The sequence below is a fragment of the Taudactylus pleione genome, unplaced genomic scaffold (genome assembly GCF_031769625.1).
Source record: "Taudactylus pleione unplaced genomic scaffold, aTauple2 ptg001619l, whole genome shotgun sequence".
In the NCBI taxonomy this organism is placed as follows: Eukaryota; Metazoa; Chordata; class Amphibia; order Anura; family Myobatrachidae; genus Taudactylus; species Taudactylus pleione.
Window position 1 is genome coordinate 21453 of NW_028286016.1, and position 23509 is coordinate 44961.

A 23509-nucleotide genomic window follows, 5' to 3' on the forward strand; every position below is an offset into this window, starting at 1 on the left:
ATATATTCTGTGTAGTCTGCAAGTGGGGACAGTGTATGTAGAGCTGTATATAATATATATTCTGTGTAGCCTGCAAGAGGGGACAGTATCTGTAGAGCTGTATATAATATATATTCTGTGTAACCTGCAAGTGGGGACAGTGTCTGTAGAGCTGTATATAATATATATTCTGTGTAGTCTGCAAGTGGGGACAGTGTCTGTACAGCTGTATATAATATATATTCTGTGTAGTCTGCAAGTGGGGACAGTGTCTGTAGAGCTGTATAATAATATATTCTGTGTAGTCTGCAAGTGGGGACAGTGTCTGTAGAGCTGTATATAATATATATTCTGTGTAGTCTGCAAGTGGGGACAGTGTGTGTAGAGCTGTATATAATATATATTCTGTGTAACCTGCAAGTGGGGACAGTGTCTGTAGAGCTGTATATAATATATATTCTGTGTAGCCTGCAAGTGGGGACAGTGTCTGTAGAGCTGTATATAATATATATTCTGTGTAGCCTGCAAGTGGGGACAGTGTCTGTAGAGCTGTATATAATATATATTCTGTGTAGCCTGCAAGTGGGGACAGTGTCTGTAGAGCTGTATAATAATATATTCTGTGTAGTCTGCAAGTGGGGACAGTGTATGTAGAGCTGTATATAATATATATTCTGTGTAGCCTGCAAGTGGGGACAGTATCTGTAGAGTTGTATATAATATATATTCTGTGTAACCTGCAAGTGGGGACAGTGTCTGTAGAGCTGTATATAATATATATTCTGTGTAGTCTGCAAGTGGGGACAGTGTCTGTACAGCTGTATATAATATATATTCTGTGTAGCCTGCAAGTGAGGACAGTGTCTGTAGAGCTGTATAATAATATATTCTGTGTAGTCTGCAAGTGAGGACAGTGTCTGTAGAGCTGTATATAATATATATTCTGTGTAGCCTGCAAGTGGGGACAGTGTGTGTAGAGCTGTATATAATATATATTCTGTGTAGTCTGCAAGTGGGGACAGTGTCTGTAGAGCTGTATATAATATATATTCTGTGTAGTCTGCAAGTGGGGACAGTGTCTGTAGAGCTGTATATAATATATATTCTGTGTAGCCTGCAAGTGGGGACAGTGTCTGTAGAGCTGTATATAATATATATTCTGTGTAGCCTGCAAGTGGGGACAGTGTCTGTAGAGCTGTATATAATATATATTCTGTGTAACCTGCAAGTGGGGACAGTGTCTGTAGAGCTGTATATAATATATATTCTGAGTAGCCTGCAAGTGGGGACAGTATCTCTATAGCTGTATATAATATATATTCTGTGTAACCTGCAAGTGGGGACAGTGTATGTAGAGCTGTATATAATATATAATCTGTGTAGCCTGCAAGTGGGGACAGTATCTGTAGAGCTGTATATAATATATATTCTGTGTAGCCTGCAAGTGGGGACAGTGTCTGTAGAGCTGTATATAATATATATTCTGTGTAGCCTGCAAGTGGGGACAGTGTCTGTAGAGCTGTATAATAATATATTCTGTGTAGTCTGCAAGTGGGGACAGTGTATGTAGAGCTGTATATAATATATATTCTGTGTAGCCTGCAAGTGGGGACAGTATCTGTAGAGCTGTATATAATATATATTCTGTGTAACCTGCAAGTGGGGACAGTGTCTGTAGAGCTGTATATAATATATATTCTGTGTAGTCTGCAAGAGGGGACAGTGTCTGTACAGCTGTATATAATATATATTCTGTGTAGTCTGCAAGTGGGGACAGTGTCTGTAGAGCTGTATAATAATATATTCTGTGTAGACTGCAAGTGGGGACAGTGTCTGTAGAGCTGTATATAATATATATTCTGTGTAGTCTGCAAGTGGGGACAGTGTGTGTAGAGCTGTATATAATATATATTCTGTGTAGCCTGCAAGTGGGGACAGTGTCTGTAGAGCTGTATATAATATATATTCTGTGTAGCCTGCAAGTGGGGACAGTGTCTGTAGAGCTGTATATAATATATATTCTGTGTAACCTGCAAGTGGGGACAGTATCTGTAGAGCTGTATATAATATATATTCTGTGTAGTCTGCAAGTGGGGACAGTGTCTGTAGAGCTGTATATAATATATATTATGTGTAACCTGCAAGTGGGGACAGTGTCTGTAGAGCTGTATATAATATTCTGTGTAGCCTGCAAGTGGGGACAGTGTCTGTAGAGCTGTATATAATATATATTCTGTGTAGCCTGCAAGTGGGGACAGTGTCTGTAGAGCTGTATATAATATATATTCTGTGTAGCCTGCAAGTGGGGACAGTGTCTGTAGAGCTGTATATAATATTCTGTGTAGCCTGCAAGTGGGGACAGTGTCTGTAGAGCTGTATATAATATATATTCTGTGTAGCCTGCAAGTGGGGACAGTGTCTGTAGAGCTGTATATAATATTCTGTGTAGCCTGCAAGTGGGGACAGTGTCTGTAGAGCTGTATATAATATATATTCTGTGTAGCCTGCAAGTGGGGACAGTGTCTGTAGAGCTGTATATAATATATATTCTGTGTAACCTGCAAGTGGGGACAGTATCTGTAGAGCTGTATATAATATATATTCTGTGTAGTCTGCAAGTGGGGACAGTGTCTGTAGAGCTGTATATAATATATATTATGTGTAACCTGCAAGTGGGGACAGTGTCTGTAGAGCTGTATATAATATTCTGTGTAGCCTGCAAGTGGGGACAGTGTCTGTAGAGCTGTATATAATATATATTCTGTGTAGCCTGCAAGTGGGGACAGTGTTTGTAGAGCTGTATATAATATATATTCTGTGTAGCCTGCAAGTGGGGACAGTGTCTGTAGAGCTGTATATAATATTCTGTGTAGCCTGCAAGTGGGGACAGTGTCTGTAGAGCTGTATATAATATATATTCTGTGTAGCCTGCAAGTGGGGACAGTGTCTGTAGAGCTGTATATAATATTCTGTGTAGCCTGCAAGTGGGGACAGTGTCTGTAGAGCTGTATATAATATATATTCTGTGTAGTCTGCAAGTGGGGACAGTGTCTGTAGAGCTGTATATAATATATATTATGTGTAACCTGCAAGTGGGGACAGTGTCTGTAGAGCTGTATATAATATTCTGTGTAGCCTGCAAGTGGGGACAGTGTCTGTAGAGCTGTATATAATATATATTCTGTGTAGCCTGCAAGTGGGGACAGTGTCTGTAGAGCTGTATATAATATATATTCTGTGTAGCCTGCAAGTGGGGACAGTGTCTGTAGAGCTGTATATAATATTCTGTGTAGCCTGCAAGTGGGGACAGTGTCTGTAGAGCTGTATATAATATATATTCTGTGTAGCCTGCAAGTGGGGACAGTGTCTGTAGAGCTGTATATAATATTCTGTGTAGCCTGCAAGTGGGGACAGTGTCTGTAGAGCTGTATATAATATATATTCTGTGTAGCCTGCAAGTGGGGACAGTGTCTGTAGAGCTGTATATAATATATATTCTGTGTAACCTGCAAGTGGGGACAGTATCTGTAGAGCTGTATATAATATATATTCTGTGTAGTCTGCAAGTGGGGACAGTGTCTGTAGAGCTGTATATAATATATATTATGTGTAACCTGCAAGTGGGGACAGTGTCTGTAGAGCTGTATATAATATTCTGTGTAGCCTGCAAGTGGGGACAGTGTCTGTAGAGCTGTATATAATATGTATTCTGTGTAGTCTGCAAGTGGGGACAGTGTCTGTACAGCTGTATATAATATATATTCTGTGTAGCCTGCAAGTGGGGACAGTGTCTGTAGAGCTGTTTTAACGTTCCCGCTAGGCGGTTTTAGCGGGGCGCGGCGCCCTGCCCTCACAGTCTGCGGGTGCCGTCTTCACTGCGTCCCGCGGGTGGAGAAATGTGCGGTGTGTGTATGTATATGTGTATGTGTGTGTGTATGTATGTGTGTGTGTGTATATATATATATATATATATATATATATATGTGTATGTGTGTGTGTATGTATATATGTGTATGTGTGTGTGTATGTATATATGTGTATGTGTGTGTGTATATATGTGTATGTGTGTGTGTATATATATATATATATATATATATATATATATATATATATATATGTGTATGTGTGTGTATGTATATATGTGTGTGTGTATGTATATATGTGTATGTATGTATATATGTGTATGTGTATGTATATATAGTGTTTCACCTCCTGTGCCTCCTTTATTAATTATAATCATAGGTAACTAGCTTATTCTTTTCTGAATCCTTATGCTTTTGTTTCTAATGCCTTATGATTTGTAATAGTTACATTGTTTTAAGGATTCTCTCAGTTTATTGACTAAAGTGAATGCTTGATTTATTTGTAGCCTTAGATGTATTGTATGTGGTCATTGTTGACTTAAGCCATTTTTATTGCTAGCTTTCTCTGGCTGGCCAATTGGGGGTTTTCATTAATTAGTGTCCACACTTGCCTGCTTCCCTGTATAAGTGTCAGTAGTTTGGCTGGGTGCAGCCTTTTTTCTAAGTGCAGTTTTTTAAGTGCATAACTAGCGTTAGACCTGCGTTAAACCGAGGAAAAACAGAAGGAGAAAAAAGGCCCATCACGCAACAAACCCCAACAATCTAAAGACTCAGACTACAACTGGACTCCCTGTACAATCACGGCAAGAACACTTCTAATGCTATTCATAATGCTGCCCTACTGATTCTAGCATACAATTCAATGCTTATCGTACTTTTCCCCATGTCAGTTTATATCTATCAACTTTGAAACACTGTCCTCTATCTCAGCTCTCTTGCCTAGCCTCACATCCTCTATCTCAGCTCTCTTGCCTAGCCTCACATCCTCTGTCTGCTTACAATCTGCGTTATTTTTCACATTCTGCACACATTAGAACCCCACTTTTATTTCTCCCTATAACAATCTTGTTATTCTGCATACATATTGATATACTGTTTTTGGATACATCACTGTTTTTTCAATTGCATTCCTACAAATCTCTTGCACTCATATCTCATTTAAATTTCCAAATTTCTTTCCTCTTGTTTACTTATAAACACCATGACAAGGTTTTCGTCAACTCCCTCCTTCCCTCTGTCTCTACCTAATCCTCTGTTCTGCCCCCTGCTTCCACCTTTATCCTTTCCCCCTTATCTCTTCCACCTCCTCCTCCCCTTCTCCCCCCTCCTCTGTCTGCCTACTCTTCACTCCTCACCCATTACTCCACTTTCTTCCTGTTCTACCCCCCCTCTGTCCTACTACCCCACCACCAAACCCTCCTCCTACACTCCTCTCCCTGTCACTTCACCCCACTGCCATCCACATCTCCCTCCCTGCCCACCTCCTATTGATTCCCTTTCCAGCTCAGGTGCCCGCACCATCACTAAACTCTATTCATATCGGTCCCCCAAATTAATCTCACCTCCACGTTACAGCAACCCGGACAATCTCATTCACATCTCCCCCACAAATGCTATCTCTCTATCCTGTGCCCTCTGGAACGCCAGGTCAGTCTGTAATAAACTGGTCCCCACCCATGACCTTTTTATCTCCAACTCTCTGAATCTCCTAGCCATCACTGAAACTTGGATTTCACCCTCTGACACCACTTCTCCTGCTGCTCTATCCTCTGGGGGCTTTGCCTTCTCCCACACCCCCCGGCCTGGGGGTCGCCATGGTGGTGGAGTTGGGGTCCTTCTATCCACCAGTTACTCATACCAGCTAATACCCTCTGAACCATCCCTTACATTCCCCACATTTGAGGTTCATGCTATACGACTCTTCCAACCAGTAAACCTCAGAGTAGCTGTCATTTACCGTCCCCCTGGCTCTCCCTCCAAATTCCTTGACAACTTCGCTTCCTGGCTCCCTCACTTTCTCTCCTCAGATCTTCCCTCCATTATCCTAGGTGATTTTAATATTCCTATTGACATTCCCACAGAATCCTCTGCAGCTAAACTCCTTACCCTCACCTCTTCATTTGGTCTCGCCCAATGGACCTCCTCACCCTCCCATGTGAGTGGGCACTCACTTGACCTGGTCTTTACGCACCGTTGTGATATTTCTGATTACTCCAATTGCCCATTCCCCCTCTCTGACCATCACCTTCTCTCTTTTAACCTATCCCTCTCTCCTTGCCCTCCTCTAACTCCTAAGGCTACCATTACTAAGCGTAATATTGAGGCTATTGACACTGTTGCTTTTTCCTCCCTGCTGGACTCTCTTCTCTCCCCTATCATTTCTCTCTCCTGTCCTGAACAAGCTACTTCCCTGTACAATTCCTCCCTTGCTTCTGCTCTTGATTCTGTTGCTCCAGCAATAACCACTCACCCTCGCAGATCCACACCACAACCCTGGCATTCCAAATGCACCAGATACCTACAAAAGTGTTCAAGAATTGCGGAGCGTCAGTGGAGAAAGTCACGCTCTAAGGCTGACTTCCTCCATTTCAAATTTATTCTCTCCTCCTACAGTGCTTCCCTGTCTCTCTCCAAACAAACATATTTCAAGAACCTCATCTCCTCCCAGTCCTCAAACCCCCGGCGTCTCTTTGCCACTTTCAACTCCCTACTCTGCCCTTCCCCTCCTCGCCTTCCCTCCTCGCTCTCTGCCCTCGACTTTGCCACCTACTTTACATCTAAAATTGACTCCATACGTGAGGACATCATATCCCATCAGACCCTTAGCACTCCTCTCCCTCCTTGCCCTTACCACCCCTCCCCTTCTGTCTCACCAACTCTGACATCCTTCTCCCCTGCTTCTGGAGAGGAAGTCTTGGCCCTCATCCGGTCCTCCCCTCCTTCCACCTCCCCTCTTGACCCTATCCCTTCCCGTCTCCTCTCCCACTTGTCTCCTTCTGCCTGTTCCCATCTGGCTCACCTCCTTAATCTTTCCCTATCATCTGGCACTGTCCCTTCTGCATTCAAACATGCTCTTGTCTCCCCCATTCTTAAAAAACCTACCCTTGATCCTAACATACTTTCAAACTATCGACCCATCTCTCTTCTCCCTTTTGCTTCCAAACTCCTTGAGCGTATTGTCTACAACCGCCTTACCACCTTTCTTTCCTCCCACTCCCTCCTTGACTCATTTCAATCTGGCTTCCGATCTCTCCACTCCACGGAAACTGCCCTCACGAAAGTCAGCAACGACCTCCTTGCTGCCAAATCCAAGGGTCACTACTCTCTGCTCATTCTCCTTGACCTCTCTGCTGCATTTGACACTGTAGACCACCCTCTCCTCCTGCAAATCCTTTACTCTCTCGGTTTACGTGAAACTGCCCTCTCCTGGCTTTCCTCCTACCTCTCTGATCGTTCCTTCGCTGTGTCCTCTCATGACTCCTCTTCCCCTCCACTTCCACTAAAGGTAGGAGTTCCCCAAGGTTCTGTTCTTGGACCTCTCCTTTTCTCCCTATATACATCCTCTTTAGGTGAACTCATTAACTCCTTTGACCTCCAATATCATCTCTATGCAGATGATACTCAAATTTACCTTTCCACCCCTGAGCTCACCCCTGAGCTCCTTACCCGTATCTCCAACTGTCTCTCTGCTGTCTCTTCGTGGATGTCCCAGCGCTTTCTTAAACTTAACATGTCTAAGACTGAGCTGATCATCTTCCCACCCTCTTCCACTACATCACTTTCCACAATTTCGTTATCTATTGATGGCACAACTATCTCCTCTAGCCCCAAAGTGCGCTGTCTTGGAGTTATCCTAGACTCCTCCCTCTCCTTTAAACCGCACATTCAGCACATCTCACAGTCCTGCCGTTTTCACCTAAAAAATATCTCCAGGATTAGACCCTTCCTCACCCAGGATGCCACTAAAACCCTCATCCACTCACTGGTCATATCCAGATTGGACTACTGTAACCTTCTCCTAGCTGGCCTCCCAGTCTCTCACCTCTCTCCACTACAATCTGTTCTCAATGCTGCTGCTCGGCTCATCTTCCTCTCCAGACGTTCTATATCTGCTTCCCCTCTCCTTCAAGCCCTACACTGGCTCCCCTTCCCCTTCAGATGCCAATTCAAGGTTCTTACATTCACCTACAAAGCCCTCACCAAATCCTCTCCCGCATACATTTCTGACCTTCTCTCCCTTCACACTCCCACCCGCCCACTTCGCTCAACTAATGCATGCCGCCTCTCTTGCCAACTGATTACTTCCTCCCACTCCCGCATCCGAGATTTTGCCCGTGCTGCTCCCTACCTTTGGAATGCTCTCCCTCTCCCTATCAGACTCTCCACCTCTCTACAAATCTTCAAACGGGCTCTCAAGACCCACTACTTCTTCATAGCCTTCCAGCACTCCTCCTAACCCACCTCATGCTCTTTCCTCCCTATCTTCCCCTTCTGTGTCACGCCTGTCTGTTTGCCCCTCCCCTTAGAATGTAAGCTCTCACGAGCAGGGACCTCTTCCCTCATGTGCTTCTCTTTACATTTTCTTCTACTCTCTACTCCCCATTAGGGCACCTAACACGGGACCGCCAACTCCCGGCAGCTTATTGTGAGTGCTTTAATCACTATTTCAGCAATGTATATAAGTTGTGTCCCTGTCCTGCACTGTAATGTACTGTATGTTACTTGTTTCTTGTTCACTTATTAGTTCTATGTACTATGTAAGGCGCTGCGGAACACTTGTGGCGCCATATAAATAAAGGATAATAATAATAATAATAATATATGTGTATGTGTGTGTGTATGTATATATGTGTATGTGTGTGTGTAAGTATATATGTGTATGTGTATGTATATATGTGTATGTGTATGTATATATGTGTGTGTGTATGTATATATGTGTATGTATGTATATATGTGTATGTGTATGTATATATGTGTATGTGTGTGTGTATGTATATATGTGTGTGTGTATGTATATATGTGTATGTATGTATATATGTGTATGTGTATGTATATGTGTGTGTATATGTATATATGTGTATGTATATATGTGTGTGTGTGTATGTATATATGTGTATGTGTGTGTGTATGTATATATGTGTATGTGTGTGTGTATGTATATATGTGTATGTGTATGTATATATGTGTATGTGTATGTATATATGTGTGTGTATGTATATATGTGTATGTGTGTGTGTATGTATATATGTGTATGTGTGTGTGTATGTATATATGTGTATGTGTGTGTATGTATATATGTGTATGTGTATGTATATATGTGTGTGTGTATGTATATATGTGTATGTGTGTGTGTATGTATATATGTGTATGTGTGTGTGTATGTATATATGTGTATGTGTGTGTGTATGTATATATGTGTATGTGTGTGTGTATGTATATATGTGTATGTGTGTGTGTATGTATATATGTGTATGTGTGTGTGTATGTATATATGTGTATGTGTATGTATATATGTGTGTGTGTATGTATATATGTGTATGTGTATGTATATATGTGTATGTGTGTGTATGTATATATGTGTATGTGTGTGTGTATGTATATATGTGTATGTGTATGTATATATGTGTATGTGTATGTATATATGTGTGTGTGTATGTATATATGTGTATGTGTGTGTGTATGTATATATGTGTATGTGTATGTATATATGTGTGTGTGTATGTATATATGTGTGTGTATATATAGCAGTTGGAGAGGAGACAGCTGTCACCACCCCCTATAACACACGTTACATCTGCAGCTGTTCCCCCATAGCAGTCACTGACCCTAGTTCATTGCTGACAACACTTATGTATATTTCCCAGGGACACTGAAGCACTACAATGACCAGCATGCCTAGCATACTATGCAGGAAAGTAGGGACTGTACAGTAATGCATAGGCTGGGACCATCCCAGGAGATGTCACTATTGCACCTTCCCCTCACAGGACTAGAGTGCGAGCTCCTGGGGTCAGACACACAGAATTAGCTCTTACCCTGCAAAATCCAGTCAGTCTGACACCCTGACCGCAGCGCAGCATGCTGGGACTTGTAGTCCAAAACTCCACCGACTGCGCTAGGAAACAGTCCCCGGAACTACCAATCCCAGCAGAACCCGCGCCAGAAGCGGAAACCGGAAATAGCCTCTGTCACGTGACAACCGGCAGCAACAACAGCATGGAAGTGACGTTGTAAGGGCGGAAGTGGGGTCAGTGACTGTGTGTGCGGCATGGAAGGGGTCAGTGACTGTGTGTGTGGCATGGAAGGGGTCAGTGACTGTGTGTGTGGCATGGAAGGGGTCAGTGACTGTGTGTGTGGCATGGAAGGGGTCAGTGACTGTGTGTGTGGCATGGAAGGGGTCAGTGACTGTGTGTGTGGCAGGGAAGGGGTCAGTGACTGTGTGTGTGGCATGGAAGGGGTCAGTGACTGTGTGTGTGGCATGGAAGGGGTCAGTGACTGTGTGTGTGGCAGGGAAGGGGTCAGTGACTGTGTGTGTGGCAGGGAAGGGGTCAGTGACTGTGTGTGTGGCAGGGAAGGGGTCAGTGACTGTGTGTGTGGCATGGAAGGGGTCAGTGACTGTGTGTGTGTGGCATGGAAGGGGTCAGTGACTGTGTGTGTGGCAGGGAAGGGGTCAGTGACTGTGTGTGTGTGGCAGGGAAGGGGTCAGTGACTGTGTGTGTGTGGCTGGGAAGGGGCCAGTGACTATGTGTGTGGCAGGGAAGGGGTCAGTGACTGTGTGTGTGGCAGGGAAGGGGTCGGTGACTGTGTGTGTGTGTGGCAGGGAAGGGGTCAGTGACTGTGTGTGTGGCAGGGAAGGGGTCAGTGACTGTGTGTGTGGCAGGGAAGGGGTCAGTGACTGTGTGTGTGTGGCAGGGAAGGGGTCAGGGACTGTGTGTGTGTGTGGCAGGGAAGGGGTCAGTGACTGTGTGTGTGGCAGGGATGGGGTCAGTGACTGTGTGTGTGTGGCAGGGAAGGGGTCAGTGACTGTGTGTGTGTGGCAGGGAAGGGGTCAGTGACTGTGTGTGTGGCAGGGAAGGGGTCAGTGACTGTGTGTACGGCAGGGAAGGGGTCGGTGACTGTGTGTGTGGCAGGGAAGGGGTCAGTGACTGTGTGTGTGCGGCAGGGAAGGGGTCAGTGACTGTGTGTGCGGCATGGAAGGGGTCAGTGACTGTGTGTGTGGCATGGAAGGGGTCAGTGACTGTGTGTGTGGCATGGAAGGGGTCAGTGACTGTGTGTGTGGCATGGAAGGGGTCAGTGACTGTGTGTGTGGCAGGGAAGGGGTCAGTGACTGTGTGTGTGGCATGGAAGGGGTCAGTGACTGTGTGTGTGGCATGGAAGGGGTCAGTGACTGTGTGTGTGGCAGGGAAGGGGTCAGTGACTGTGTGTGTGGCAGGGAAGGGGTCAGTGACTGTGTGTGTGGCAGGGAAGGGGTCAGTGACTGTGTGTGTGGCATGGAAGGGGTCAGTGACTGTGTGTGTGTGGCATGGAAGGGGTCAGTGACTGTGTGTGTGGCAGGGAAGGGGTCAGTGACTGTGTGTGTGTGGCAGGGAAGGGGTCAGTGACTGTGTGTGTGTGGCTGGGAAGGGGCCAGTGACTATGTGTGTGGCAGGGAAGGGGTCAGTGACTGTGTGTGTGGCAGGGAAGGGGTCGGTGACTGTGTGTGTGTGTGGCAGGGAAGGGGTCAGTGACTGTGTGTGTGGCAGGGAAGGGGTCAGTGACTGTGTGTGTGGCAGGGAAGGGGTCAGTGACTGTGTGTGTGTGGCAGGGAAGGGGTCAGGGACTGTGTGTGTGTGTGGCAGGGAAGGGGTCAGTGACTGTGTGTGTGGCAGGGATGGGGTCAGTGACTGTGTGTGTGTGGCAGGGAAGGGGTCAGTGACTGTGTGTGTGTGGCAGGGAAGGGGTCAGTGACTGTGTGTGTGGCAGGGAAGGGGTCAGTGACTGTGTGTACGGCAGGGAAGGGGTCGGTGACTGTGTGTGTGGCAGGGAAGGGGTCAGTGACTGTGTGTGTGCGGCAGGGAAGGGGTCAGTGACTGTGTGTGTGTGTGGCAGGGAAGGGGTCAGTGACTGTGTGTGTGCGGCAGGGAAGGGGTCAGTGACTGTGTGTGTGCGGCAGGGAAGGGGTCAGTGACTGTGTGTGTGGCAGGGAAGGGGTCGGTGACTGTGTGTGTGTGTGGCAGGGAAGGGGTCAGTGACTGTGTGTGTGTGGCAGGGAAGGGGTCAGTGACTGTGTGTGTGGCAGGGAAGGGGTCAGTGACTGTGTGTGTGGCAGGGAAGGGGTCAGTGACTGTGTGTGTGTGCGGCAGGGATGGGGTCAGGGACTGTGTGTGTGGCAGGGATGGGGTCAGTGACTGTGTGTGTGTGGCAGGGAAGGGGTCAGTGACTGTGTGTGTGGCAGGGAAGGGGTCAGTGACTGTGTGTACGGCAGGGAAGGGGTCGGTGACTGTGTGTGTGGCAGGGAAGGGGTCAGTGACTGTGTGTGTGTGGCAGGGAAGGGGTCAGTGACTGTGTGTGTGTGGCAGGGAAGGGGTCAGTGACTGTGTGTGTGTGGCAGGGAAGGGGTCAGTGACTGTGTGTGTGTGGCAGGGAAGGGGTCAGTGACTGTGTGTGTGTGGCAGGGAAGGGGTCGGTGACTGTGTGTGTGTGTGGCAGGGAAGGGGTCGGTGACTGTGTGTGTGGCAGGGAAGGGGTCAGTGACTGTGTGTACGGCAGGGAAGGGGTCGGTGACTGTGTGTGTGCGGCAGGGAAGGGGTCAGTGACTGTGTGTACGGCAGGGAAGGGGTCGGTGACTGTGTGTGTGTGTGGCAGGGAAGGGGTCGGTGACTGTGTGTGTGTGGCAGGGAAGGGGTCAGTGACTGTGTGTGTGGCAGGGAAGGGGTCAGTGACTGTGTGTGTGGCAGGGAAGGGGTCAGTGACTGTGTGTGTGGCAGGGAAGGGGTCAGTGACTGTGTGTGTGGCAGGGAAGGGGTCAGTGACTGTGTGTGTGTGCGGCAGGGAAGGGGTCAGGGACTGTGTGTGTGTGTGGCAGGGAAGGGGTCAGTGACTGTGTGTGTGGCAGGGATGGGGTCAGTGACTGTGTGTGTGTGGCAGGGAAGGGGTCAGTGACTGTGTGTGTGTGGCAGGGAAGGGGTCAGTGACTGTGTGTGTGTGGCAGGGAAGGGGTCAGTGACTGTGTGTGTGGCAGGGAAGGGGTCAGTGACTGTGTGTACGGCAGGGAAGGGGTCGGTGACTGTGTGTGTGGCAGGGAAGGGGTCAGTGACTGTGTGTGTGCGGCAGGGAAGGGGTCAGTGACTGTGTGTGTGTGTGGCAGGGAAGGGGTCAGTGACTGTGTGTGTGTGGCAGGGAAGGGGTCAGTGACTGTGTGTGTGTGGCAGGGAAGGGGTCAGTGACTGTGTGTGTGTGGCAGGGAAGGGGTCGGTGACTGTGTGTGTGTGTGGCAGGGAAGGGGTCGGTGACTGTGTGTGTGGCAGGGAAGGGGTCAGTGACTGTGTGTGTGGCAGGGAAGGGGTCAGTGACTGTGTGTACGGCAGGGAAGGGGTCAGTGACTGTGTGTACGGCAGGGAAGGGGTCAGTGACTGTGTGTGTGGCAGGGAAGGGGTCGGTGACTGTGTGTGTGTGTGGCAGGGAAGGGGTCGGTGACTGTGTGTGTGTGGCAGGGAAGGGGTCGGTGACTGTGTGTGTGGCAGGGAAGGGGTCGGTGACTGTGTGTGTGGCAGGGAAGGGGTCGGTGACTGTGTGTGTGGCAGGGAAGGGGTCAGTGACTGTGTGTGTGGCAGGGAAGGGGTCAGTGACTGTGTGTGCGGCATGGAAGGGGTCAGTGACTGTGTGTGCGGCAGGGAAGGGGTCAGGGACTGTGTGTGTGGCAGGGATGGGGTCAGTGACTGTGTGTGTGTGGCAGGGAAGGGGTCAGTGACTGTGTGTGTGGCAGGGAAGGGGTCAGTGACTGTGTGTACGGCAGGGAAGGGGTCGGTGACTGTGTGTGTGGCAGGGAAGGGGTCAGTGACTGTGTGTGTGTGGCAGGGAAGGGGTCAGTGACTGTGTGTGTGTGGCAGGGAAGGGGTCAGTGACTGTGTGTGTGTGGCAGGGAAGGGGTCAGTGACTGTGTGTGTGTGGCAGGGAAGGGGTCAGTGACTGTGTGTGTGTGGCAGGGAAGGGGTCAGTGACTGTGTGTGTGTGGCAGGGAAGGGGTCGGTGACTGTGTGTGTGTGTGGCAGGGAAGGGGTCAGTGACTGTGTGTGTGGCAGGGAAGGGGTCAGTGAATGTGTGTGTGGCAGGGAAGGGGTCAGTGACTGTGTGTACGGCAGGGAAGGGGTCGGTGACTGTGTGTGTGCGGCAGGGAAGGGGTCAGTGACTGTGTGTACGGCAGGGAAGGGGTCGGTGACTGTGTGTGTGTGTGTGGCAGGGAAGGGGTCAGTGACTGTGTGTGTGTGTGGCAGGGAAGGGGTCAGTGACTGTGTGTGTGTGGCAGGGAAGGGGTCAGTGACTGTGTGTGTGCGGCAGGGAAGGGGTCAGTGACTGTGTGTGTGCGGCAGGGAAGGGGTCAGTGACTGTGTGTGTGCGGCAGGGAAGGGGTCAGTGACTGTGTGTGTGGCAGGGAAGGGGTCGGTGACTGTGTGTGTGTGTGGCAGGGAAGGGGTCGGTGACTGTGTGTGTGTGGCAGGGAAGGGGTCGGTGACTGTGTGTGTGGCAGGGAAGGGGTCGGTGACTGTGTGTGTGGCAGGGAAGGGGTCAGTGACTGTGTGTGTGTGCGGCAGGGAAGGGGTCAGGGACTGTGTGTGTGGCAGGGATGGGGTCAGTGACTGTGTGTGTGGCAGGGATGGGGTCAGTGACTGTGTGTGTGTGGCAGGGAAGGGGTCAGTGACTGTGTGTGTGGCAGGGAAGGGGTCAGTGACTGTGTGTACGGCAGGGAAGGGGTCGGTGACTGTGTGTGTGGCAGGGAAGGGGTCGGTGACTGTGTGTGTGTGGCAGGGAAGGGGTCGGTGACTGTGTGTGTGTGGCAGGGAAGGGGTCAGTGACTGTGTGTGTGTGGCAGGGAAGGGGTCAGTGACTGTGTGTGTGTGGCAGGGAAGGGGTCAGTGACTGTGTGTGTGTGGCAGGGAAGGGGTCGGTGACTGTGTGTGTGTGTGGCAGGGAAGGGGTCAGTGACTGTGTGTGTGGCAGGGAAGGGGTCAGTGACTGTGTGTGTGGCAGGGAAGGGGTCAGTGACTGTGTGTACGGCAGGGAAAGGGTCGGTGACTGTGTGTGTGCGGCAGGGAAGGGGTCAGTGACTGTGTGTACGGCAGGGAAGGGGTCGGTGACTGTGTGTGTGTGTGTGGCAGGGAAGGGGTCAGTGACTGTGTGTGTGGCAGGGAAGGGGTCAGTGACTGTGTGTGTGTGCGGCAGGGAAGGGGTCAGGGACTGTGTGTGTGTGTGGCAGGGAAGGGGTCAGTGACTGTGTGTGTGGCAGGGATGGGGTCAGTGACTGTGTGTGTGGCAGGGAAGGGGTCAGTGACTGTGTGTGTGTGGCAGGGAAGGGGTCAGTGACTGTGTGTGTGGCAGGGAAGGGGTCAGTGACTGTGTGTACGGCAGGGAAGGGGTCGGTGACTGTGTGTGTGGCAGGGAAGGGGTCGGTGACTGTGTGTGTGCGGCAGGGAAGGGGTCAGTGACTGTGTGTGTGTGTGGCAGGGAAGGGGTCAGTGACTGTGTGTGTGTGGCAGGGAAGGGGTCAGTGACTGTGTGTGTGTGGCAGGGAAGGGGTCAGTGACTGTGTGTGTGTGGCAGGGAAGGGGTCAGTGACTGTGTGTGTGTGGCAGGGAAGGGGTCGGTGACTGTGTGTGTGTGTGGCAGGGAAGGGGTCAGTGACTGTGTGTGTGGCAGGGAAGGGGTCAGTGACTGTGTGTGTGGCAGGGAAGGGGTCAGTGACTGTGTGTACGGCAGGGAAGGGGTCGGTGACTGTGTGTGTGTGCGGCAGGGAAGGGGTCAGTGACTGTGTGTACGGCAGGGAAGGGGTCGGTGACTGTGTGTGTGTGTGTGGCAGGGAAGGGGTCAGTGACTGTGTGTGTGGCAGGGAAGGGGTCAGTGACTGTGTGTGTGTGCGGCAGGGAAGGGGTCAGGGACTGTGTGTGTGTGTGGCAGGGAAGGGGTTAGTGACTGTGTGTGTGGCAGGGATGGGGTCAGTGACTGTGTGTGTGTGGCAGGGAAGGGGTCAGTGACTGTGTGTGTGGCAGGGAAGGGGTCAGTGACTGTGTGTACGGCAGGGAAGGGGTCGGTGACTGTGTGTGTGGCAGGGAAGGGGTCGGTGACTGTGTGTGTGCGGCAGGGAAGGGGTCAGTGACTGTGTGTGTGTGTGGCAGGGAAGGGGTCAGTGACTGTGTGTGTGTGGCAGGGAAGGGGTCAGTGACTGTGTGTGTGTGGCAGGGAAGGGGTCAGTGACTGTGTGTGTGTGGCAGGGAAGGGGTCAGTGACTGTGTGTGTGTGGCAGGGAAGGGGTCAGTGACTGTGTGTGTGTGGCAGGGAAGGGGTCAGTGACTGTGTGTGTGTGGCAGGGAAGGGGTCAGTGACTGTGTGTGTGTGTGGCAGGGAAGGGGTCAGTGACTGTGTGTACGGCAGGGAAGGGGTCAGTGACTGTGTGTGTGCGGCAGGGAAGGGGTCAGTGACTGTGTGTGCGGTAGGGAAGGGGTCAGTGACTGTGTGTGTGTGGCAGGGAAGGGGTCAGTGACTGTGTGTGTGTGGCAGGGAAGGGGTCAGTGACTGTGTGTACGGCAGGGAAGGGGTCAGTGACTGTGTGTGTGTGTGGCAGGGAAGGGGTCAGTGACTGTGTGTGTGTGTGGCAGGGAAGGGGTCGGTGACTGTGTGTACGGCAGGGAAGGGGTCAGTGACTGTGTGTGTGTGGCAGGGAAGGGGTCAGTGACTGTGTGTACGGCAGGGAAGGGGTCAGTGACTGTGTGTGTGTGTGGCAGGGAAGGGGTCAGTGACTGTGTGTGTGTGTGGCAGGGAAGGGGTCAGTGACTGTGTGTACGGCAGGGAAGGGGTCAGTGACTGTGTGTGTGTGTGGCAGGGAAGGGGTCAGTGACTGTGTGTGTGTGTGGCAGGGAAGGGGTCGGTGACTGTGTGTACGGCAGGGAAGGGGTCAGTGACTGTGTGTGTGTGGCAGGGAAGGGGTCAGTGACTGTGTGTGCGGTAGGGAAGGGGTCAGTGACTGTGTGTGTGCGGCAGGGAAGGGGTCAGTGACTGTGTGTGTGTGGCAGGGAAGGGGTCAGTGACTGTGTGTGCGGTAGGGAAGGGGTCAGTGACTGTGTGTGTGCGGCAGGGAAGGGGTCAGTGACTGTGTGTGTGCGGCAGGGAAGGGGTCAGTGACTGTGTGTACGGCAGGGAAGGGGTCGGTGACTGTGTGTGTGTGTGTGGCAGGGAAGGGGTCAGTGACTGTGTGTGTGTGGCAGGGAAGGGGTCAGTGACTGTGTGTGTGTGGCAGGGAAGGGGTCAGTGACTGTGTGTGTGTGGCAGGGAAGGGGTCAGTGACTGTGTGTGTGGCAGGGATGGGGTCAGTGACTGTGTGTGTGTGGCAGGGAAGGGGTCAGTGACTGTGTGTGTGGCAGGGAAGGGGTCAGTGACTGTGTGTGTGGCAGGGAAGGGGTCAGTGACTGTGTGTACGGCAGGGAAGGGGTCGGTGACTGTGTGTGTGCGGCAGGGAAGGGGTCAGTGACTGTGTGTACGGCAGGGAAGGGGTCGGTGACTGTGTGTGTGTGGCAGGGAAGGGGTCAGTGACTGTGTGTGTGTGTGGCAGGGAAGGGGTCAGTGACTGTGTGTGTGGCAGTGAAGGGGTCAGTGACTGTGTGTGTGTGGCAGGGAAGGGGTCAGTGACTGTGTGTGTGGCAGGGAAGGGGTCAGTGACTGTGTGTGTGTGGCAGGGAAGGGGTCAGTGACTGTGTGTACGGCAGGGAAGAGGTCAGTGACTGTGTGTGTGTGTGGCAGGGAAGGGGTCAGTGACTGTGTGTGTGTGTGGCAGGGAAGGGGTCGGTGACTGTGTGTACGGCAGGGAAGGGGTCGGTGACTGTGTGTGTGTGTGTGGCAGGGAAGGGGTCAGTGACTGTGTGTGTGTGGCAGGGAAGGGGTCAGTGACTGTGTGTGTGTGGCAGGGAAGGGGTCAGTGACTGTGTGTGTGTGGCAGGGAAGGGGTCAGTGACTGTGTGTGTGGCAGGGATGGGGTCAGTGACTGTGTGTGTGTGGCAGGGAAGGGGTCAGTGACTGTGTGTGTGGCAGGGAAGGGGTCAGTGACTGTGTGTGTGGCAGGGAAGGGGTCAGTGACTGTGTGTACGGCAGGGAAGGGGTCGGTGACTGTGTGTGTGCGGCAGGGAAGGGGTCAGTGACTGTGTGTACGGCAGGGAAGGGGTCGGTGACTGTGTGTGTGTGGCAGGGAAGGGGTCAGTGACTGTGTGTGTGTGTGGCAGGGAAGGGGTCAGTGACTGTGTGTGTGGCAGTGAAGGGGTCAGTGACTGTGTGTGTGTGGCAGGGAAGGGGTCAGTGACTGTGTGTGTGGCAGGGAAGGGGTCAGTGACTGTGTGTGTGTGGCAGGGAAGGGGTCAGTGACTGTGTGTACGGCAGGGAAGAGGTCAGTGACTGTGTGTGTGTGTGGCAGGGAAGGGGTCAGTGACTGTGTGTGTGCGGCAGGGAAGGGGTCAGTGACTGTGTGTGTGTGGCAGGGAAGGGGTCAGTGACTGTGTGTGTGTGGCAGGGAAGGGGTCAGTGACTGTGTGTGTGCGGCAGGGAAGGGGTCAGTGACTGTGTGTGTGGGGTCAGTGACTGTGTGTGTGCGGCAGGGAAGGGGTCAGTGACTGTGTGTACGGCAGGGAAGGGGTCAGTGACTGTGTGTGCGGCAGGGAAGGGGTCAGTGACTGTGTGTGTGCGGCAGGGAAGGGGTCAGTGACTGTGTGTACGGCAGGGAAGGGGTCAGTGACTGTGTGTGTGTGTGGCAGGGAAGGGGTCAGTGACTGTGTGTGTGTGTGGCAGGGAAGGGGTCGGTGACTGTGTGTACGGCAGGGAAGGGGTCAGTGACTGTGTGTGTGTGGCAGGGATGGGGTCAGTGACTGTGTGTGCGGCAGGGAAGGGGTCAGTGACTGTGTGTGTGTGGCAGGGAAGGGGTCAGTGACTGTGTGTGTACGGCAGGGAAAGGGTCAGTGACTGTGTGTGTGTGCGGCAGGGAAGGGGTCAGTGACTGTGTGTGCGGCAGGGAAGGGGTCAGTGACTGTGTGTACGGCAGGGAAAGGGTCAGTGACTGTGTGTGTGTGTGGCAGGGAAGGGGTCAGTGACTGTGTGTGTGGCAGGGAAGGGGTCAGTGACTGTGTGTGTGTGTGGCAGGGAAGGGGTCAGTGACTGTGTGTGGCAGGGAAGGGGTCAGTGACTGTGTGTGTGTGGCAGGGATGGGGTCAGTGACTGTGTGTGCGGCAGGGAAAGGGTCAGTGACTGTGTGTGTGTGGCAGGGAAGGGGTCAGTGACTGTGTGTGTGTGGCAGGAATGGGGTCAGTGACTGTGTGTGTGTGGCAGGGATGGGGTCAGTGACTGTGTGTGCGGCAGGGAAGGGGTCAGTGACTGTGTGTGTGTGGCAGGGAAGGGGTCAGTGACTGTGTGTGTACGGCAGGGAAAGGGTAAGTGACTGTGTGTGTGTGCGGCAGGGAAGGGGTCAGTGACTGTGTGTGCGGCAGGGAAGGGGTCAGTGACTGTGTGTACGGCAGGGAAAGGGTCAGTGACTGTGTGTGTGTGTGGCAGGGAAGGGGTCAGTGACTGTGTGTGTGGCAGGGAAGGGGTCAGTGACTGTGTGTGTGTGGCAGGGAAGGGGTCAGTGACTGTGTGTGTACGGCAGGGAAAGGGTCAGTGACTGTGTGTGTGTGCGGCAGGGAAGGGGTCAGTGACTGTGTGTGCGGCAGGGAAGGGGTCAGTGACTGTGTGTACGGCAGGGAAAGGGTCAGTGACTGTGTGTGTGTGTGGCAGGGAAGGGGTCAGTGACTGTGTGTGTGGCAGGGAAGGGGTCAGTGACTGTGTGTGTGTGTGGCAGGGAAGGGGTCAGTGACTGTGTGTGGCAGGGAAGGGGTCAGTGACTGTGTGTGTGTGGCAGGGATGGGGTCAGTGACTGTGTGTGCGGCAGGGAAAGGGTCAGTGACTGTGTGTGTGTGGCAGGGAAGGGGTCAGTGACTGTGTGTGTGTGGCAGGGAAGGGGTCAGTGACTGTGTGTGTGGCAGGGAAGGGGTCAGTGACTGTGTGTGTGTGGCAGGGAAGGGGTCAGTGACTGTGTGTGTGTGGCAGGGAAGGGGTCAGTGACTGTGTGTGCGGCAGGGAAGGGGTCAGTGACTGTGTGTGTGTGTGGCAGGGAAGGGGTCAGTGACTGTGTGTACGGCAGGGAAGGGGTCAGTGACTGTGTGTGTGTGGCAGGGAAGGGGTCAGTGACTGTGTGTGTGCGGCAGGGAAGGGGTCAGTGACTGTGTGTACGGCAGGGAAGGGGTCGGTGACTGTGTGTGTGTGGCAGGGAAGGGGTCGGTGACTGTGTGTGTGCGGCAGGGAAGGGGTCGGTGACTGTGTGTGTGTGTGGCAGGGAAGGGGTCGGTGACTGTGTGTGTGTGTGGCAGGGAAGGGGTCGGTGACTGTGTGTGTGCGGCAGGGAAGGGGTCAGTGACTGTGTGTACGGCAGGGAAGGGGTCAGTGACTGTGTGTGTGGCAGGGAAGGGGTCAGTGACTGTGTGTGTGTGGCAGGGAAGGGGTCGGTGACTGTGTGTGTGTGGCAGGGAAGGGGTCAGTGACTGTGTGTGCGGCAGGGATGGGGTCAGTGACTGTGTGTGCGGCAGGGAAGGGGTCAGTGACTGTGTGTGTGTGGCAGGGAAGGGGTCAGTGACTGTGTGTGTGGCAGGGAAGGGGTCAGTGACTGTGTGTGTGTGGCAGGGATGGGGTCAGTGACTGTGTGTGTGTGGCAGGGATGGGGTCAGTGACTGTGTGTGCGGCAGGGAAGGGGTCAGTGACTGTGTGTGTGTGGCAGGGAAGGGGTCAGTGACTGTGTGTGTACGGCAGGGAAAGGGTCAGTGACTGTGTGTGTGTGCGGCAGGGAAGGGGTCAGTGACTGTGTGTGCGGCAGGGAAGGGGTCAGTGACTGTGTGTACGGCAGGGAAAGGGTCAGTGACTGTGTGTGTGTGTGGCAGGGAAGGGGTCAGTGACTGTGTGTGTGGCAGGGAAGGGGTCAGTGACTGTGTGTGTGGCAGGGAAGGGGTCAGTGACTGTGTGTGGCAGGGAAGGGGTCAGTGACTGTGTGTGTGTGGCAGGGATGGGGTCAGTGACTGTGTGTGCGGCAGGGAAAGGGTCAGTGACTGTGTGTGTGTGGCAGGGAAGGGGTCAGTGACTGTGTGTGTGTGGCAGGGAAGGGGTCAGTGACTGTGTGTGTGGCAGGGAAGGGGTCAGTGACTGTGTGTGTGTGGCAGGGAAGGGGTCAGTGACTGTGTGTGTGTGGCAGGGAAGGGGTCAGTGACTGTGTGTGTGGCAGGGAAGGGGTCAGTGACTGTGTGTGTGTGGCAGGGAAGGGGTCAGTGACTGTGTGTACGGCAGGGAAGGGGCCAGTGACTGTCTGTGTGCGGCAGGGAAGGGGTCAGTGACTGTGTGTGTGTGGCAGGGAAGGGGTCAGTGACTGTGTGTACGGCAGGGAAGGGGTCAGTGACTGTGTGTGTGGCAGGGAAGGGGTCAGTGACTGTGTGTGTGTGGCAGGGAAGGGGTCGGTGACTGTGTGTGTGCGGCAGGGAAGGGGTCAGTGACTGTGTGTGTGTGGCAGGGAAGGGGTCAGTGACTGTGTGTGTGTGGCAGGGATGGGGTCAGTGACTGTGTGTGTGTGGCAGGGATGGGGTCAGTGACTGTGTGTGTACGGCAGGGAAAGGGTCAGTGACTGTGTGTGTGTGCGGCAGGGAAGGGGTCAGTGACTGTGTGTGCGGCAGGGAAGGGGTCAGTGACTGTGTGTACGGCAGGGAAAGGGTCAGTGACTGTGTGTGTGTGTGGCAGGGAAGGGGTCAGTGACTGTGTGTGTGGCAGGGAAGGGGTCAGTGACTGTGTGTGTGTGTGGCAGGGAAGGGGTCAGTGACTGTGTGTGGCAGGGAAGGGGTCAGTGACTGTGTGTGTGTGGCAGGGATGGGGTCAGTGACTGTGTGTGCGGCAGGGAAAGGGTCAGTGACTGTGTGTGTGTGGCAGGGAAGGGGTCAGTGACTGTGTGTGTGTGGCAGGGAAGGGGTCAGTGACTGTGTGTGTGGCAGGGAAGGGGTCAGTGACTGTGTGTGTGTGGCAGGGAAGGGGTCAGTGACTGTGTGTGTGTGGCAGGGAAGGGGTCAGTGACTGTGTGTGCGGCAGGGAAGGGGTCAGTGACTGTGTGTGTGTGTGGCAGGGAAGGGGTCAGTGACTGTGTGTACGGCAGGGAAGGGGTCAGTGACTGTGTGTGTGTGGCAGGGAAGGGGTCAGTGACTGTGTGTGTGCGGCAGGGAAGGGGTCAGTGACTGTGTGTACGGCAGGGAAGGGGTCGGTGACTGTGTGTGTGTGGCAGGGAAGGGGTCGGTGACTGTGTGTGTGCGGCAGGGAAGGGGTCGGTGACTGTGTGTGTGTGTGGCAGGGAAGGGGTCGGTGACTGTGTGTGTGTGTGGCAGGGAAGGGGTCGGTGACTGTGTGTGTGCGGCAGGGAAGGGGTCAGTGACTGTGTGTACGGCAGGGAAGGGGTCAGTGACTGTGTGTGTGGCAGGGAAGGGGTCAGTGACTGTGTGTGTGTGGCAGGGAAGGGGTCGGTGACTGTGTGTGTGTGGCAGGGAAGGGGTCAGTGACTGTGTGTGTGGCAGGGATGGGGTCAGTGACTGTGTGTGCGGCAGGGAAGGGGTCAGTGACTGTGTGTGTGTGGCAGGGAAGGGGTCAGTGACTGTGTGTGTGGCAGGGAAGGGGTCAGTGACTGTGTGTGTGTGGCAGGGATGGGGTCAGTGACTGTGTGTGTGTGGCAGGGATGGGGTCAGTGACTGTGTGTGCGGCAGGGAAGGGGTCAGTGACTGTGTGTGTGTGGCAGGGAAGGGGTCAGTGACTGTGTGTGTACGGCAGGGAAAGGGTCAGTGACTGTGTGTGTGTGCGGCAGGGAAGGGGTCAGTGACTGTGTGTGCGGCAGGGAAGGGGTCAGTGACTGTGTGTACGGCAGGGAAAGGGTCAGTGACTGTGTGTGTGTGTGGCAGGGAAGGGGTCAGTGACTGTGTGTGTGGCAGGGAAGGGGTCAGTGACTGTGTGTGTGGCAGGGAAGGGGTCAGTGACTGTGTGTGGCAGGGAAGGGGTCAGTGACTGTGTGTGTGTGGCAGGGATGGGGTCAGTGACTGTGTGTGCGGCAGGGAAAGGGTCAGTGACTGTGTGTGTGTGGCAGGGAAGGGGTCAGTGACTGTGTGTGTGTGGCAGGGAAGGGGTCAGTGACTGTGTGTGTGGCAGGGAAGGGGTCAGTGACTGTGTGTGTGTGGCAGGGAAGGGGTCAGTGACTGTGTGTGTGTGGCAGGGAAGGGGTCAGTGACTGTGTGTGTGGCAGGGAAGGGGTCAGTGACTGTGTGTGTGTGGCAGGGAAGGGGTCAGTGACTGTGTGTACGGCAGGGAAGGGGCCAGTGACTGTCTGTGTGCGGCAG